The sequence below is a fragment of the Nematolebias whitei genome, chromosome 21, assembly GCF_014905685.2.
Source record: "Nematolebias whitei isolate Nwh7 chromosome 21, NemWhi1, whole genome shotgun sequence".
NCBI classification, from domain to species: Eukaryota; Metazoa; Chordata; class Actinopteri; order Cyprinodontiformes; family Rivulidae; genus Nematolebias; species Nematolebias whitei.
The window spans coordinates 30,417,369-30,420,608 of NC_056518.1; the positions used below are offsets into that span (position 1 = coordinate 30,417,369).

Here is a 3,240-nt window from a genome sequence, read left to right on the forward strand (position 1 = left end):
AAGTCCAGACCATCTCAGAACCAAGTCCAGACCATCTCAGAACCAAGCCCAGACCATCTCAGAACCAAGTCCAGACCATCTCAGAATCAAGTCCAGACCATCTCAGAACCAAGCCCAGACCATCTCAGAACCGGGCTTTTGGACTTGTCTTTTTTTGTCCCAGAACATAACTCTACCACCACCAGAAACAATATTCCAGGAGTTTATTTTCTATCATCTGATGGTTAAATGTTCCTTCAGACGGGTTCTTCTTCGTTCCCGTGGTGGAACATTAAGACCTGGAGATTCTGTCTGAAATAGCAGCCCCTGGGTTCAGAACCGGGTTATTGGACTTGTCGCACCAACGGTCCGGACGCTTCTTTCCCTCTTTGGTTCATTTCTTTAAACATGAATCTGGATCCCGACTCGTTTCAGTGGAAATACTTTTACTTGTAAAGTACTTTATTGTTGTAGTACTTTTACTTTAAGAACCGAATGATCCGAGGAGTCGGGCTAAACAGAACCTGATGCAGAAAAACAACTAAAGGTGGAGAAGTGACAGGAAGTCAGTCGGTGCTGCTGCAGGTTCTGATCCAGTTTCTTCCTCAGAGTCTTCCTCTGAAGTTCCAGAAGGTTTTTCAGTGTGTGTGTGTGTGTGTGTGTGTGTGTGTGGTTTCACAGGTGTGTGTTTTATCCAGCAGGATCAAATATGCCTCTTGCAGTGTTTTTGTGTGGATTCATTAAAGGCAGTGAGGTCCAGAGAGACGGGTTCTGCTCAAACGCCCGCAGGCTCTGATCCAGTTTCTCTTTTTTCCTCGCTCCTCTCAGACGTCGCGGCTGCCGCTGCTCTCCTTCCCCGACGTCCTCCGAGCGGCTAAACACTTCTTCTGGTTCAGAAACTGGTTTTCAATCGAATATTAAAACATCTTCTTCTCTTTTTATTGTTTAGTTTCTGTTACCTTCACCCCTCCCTCTTCACACGTTTAATATTCTTCAGTTTTACACGTTTAACAAATTAAACTTCAGCTTCAACAGTCAGATTTTCTTATTTTGTTTTGTTCTTCACACTGTTAAATCTTCTTTTTGAATTCTGAAACTAAAACCACCTTCGTCCTCCAACGATGGAGGGGAACAGTTTTTATCATGCGACACCAAAAGGAGAAAGTTTTTTGCAGTTGAGAGGACATGGAGGTAGGTGGCGTGAGGACAGAGGACACAGAGGACAGAGGACACAGAGAGATGGAGGATGACTCGCTGTGGCGATCCCTGAAGAGGGAAAAGCTGAAAGAAGAATAAAAAGAAGAACAAGAAGAACAAGAATATTTGATTTTTAACAAAACTTTATTTACACAGATAATTAACAAAAAAAAGGTGACCAGGACGAGCTTAAAATAAAATATTTACATGAGGAGCTTGTTGTATTGTAGTTCTCCCTGATCAGAAATGGTGCATAAACCCTTAAATCTCCACAGTTTCACAAAGTTCTCCAGGTGTCCAGCGTCTCTGTGGAAGCAGAACTCCAACACCAGTCTGGCCTTGACGTCGCGCTTCCACAGAGCCACGGCTTCAAGTTAGTTAATCACTTAGTGGCTTTGATGTGATGTTCTCCATTAATAAAAACAGACTTGGTGAAAACTGTGTCAAAAAGGCTGAAGATCCTCGTCATTAGATTAAACAGAGCTGCCAGAAGAAGACAAATAATAATAAGAAGAACAAGAACAAGAATAAAAAGATTTTGAGAACTACAATACAACAAGCTCCTCATGTAAATATTTTATTTTAAGCTTGTCCTGATCATTTTTTTTAAACACTGTTGTGTTAACTTGTTGTGTAAAGGTTTGTTAAAAATCAAGAACAAAAAGAACAAAAAGAACAAGAACATGAAAAAGAATAAGATCAAAAGCTGAAAGTTTTTGCCTGCATGTCTTCAAATGTCTGTCTGTTAGCCAAATATCTAGATGTACACCCACAGCTGGTGAACTGTAACTGATTCACGATGTCCACAGTTTACGACCGTAGGAACTCAGAAAATCTGTCAGTTTCACAGAGACTGAGTTAAAAGCTGAAGTGGTAGTAACTGAGAGTCACTCCCAACGTGTCCTCTGAGCACGACAGCTCAGGACTGGAGACATTTTAACGTGTGCCCAAAACGCCTCCACCTCCATCGTTTCTCAACAGAAGCCTGAAACGCTGGCGGATGTTGAAGGAGGAATAAACGGAGCAGCCGAGGCGACTGGAGGAGTGAGATTAAGACGCTGCTCATCTCGCTGACCTCACGTCCTCTGCAGAGAAACTCCACATCGTCCCACTTTTCTCACAGCCTGACCTGAGCCTCCGCTTTCTGTCTGACCCTGCAGGGCCACCGTACAGCCCCCAGCTCTGACTCACTGGTGACGTTTAACAAAGTTTTACACAGATTTTAGCTGTTCTGTATCAAATCGTTCGACTCATTCTGGAGGTAGAAGAACTCATTTTTGGATTTTATAACTTTTATACTTTAAAAAAATTAATAGTTTCCAAGTAGAAACTCAAAGATTTCTTCCATAAACAAAACATAAATCTACTTCAGCTACTCGCTTTGGTTTTGATTTCTTGAGTTACTTTTAGCTTTTGACTGACCTTTTGCTACTTTTAACATGTAGTTAGCTTTTGCTAATTGTAGCTTTCAGCCAGGCTTTTGCAACTTTTGCTCCTTTAAGTTCTTAATTAGACTTTGGCTACTTGTAGCTCTTAGTTCATCTTTAACTTTTAGTTTCTAATTAGTGTTTTATTACTTTTAGCTGGCCTTTGCTACTTTAAGCTTTGAATTAGTGTTTTGCATCTTGGGAAGAGTTCTGCTTTTTTACCGTTAACTGGATTTCAGCTTCTTCAGCGTTCACAGAAAATCAGATGTTTCTAGTCAACCGACTCGCAGCTCAGAGCGCCACCACAGAAGAAGAAAGCAGACTTCCTGTGTGTGACACTAATGAGCTGCGGAGGAAAGTGTTTGAAACAATCAGACCGCTGCTGCTCAGAGCTGCTGCTGCTCAGAGCTGCTGCTGCTCAGAGCTGCTGCTGCTCAGAGCTGCTGTCCTCACTTCGTTGTTGTTGTTTGTTTTATTATTTGGCGTTTTGCCCAAAGACGCACCATGAAACACTGCACTCAGCTTTTACCACCGCTGTAAACATCCCACTGCAGCCACAGACAAATCATCCAGACAACTTTAACTTACGTACACACACACACACACACACACACACACACACACACACACACACACA

At 42.3% G+C, this 3,240-nt stretch overlaps 1 protein-coding gene across 1 annotated transcript in view; it reads right to left on the reverse strand.

The window, feature by feature from the left end:
• The window catches only part of LOC119427226 (neuronal PAS domain-containing protein 3), a 162,415-nt gene that overhangs the window by 11,721 nt on the left and 147,454 nt on the right, over nucleotides 1–3,240 (reverse strand). The gene's annotated exons all lie outside the window — the stretch shown is intronic.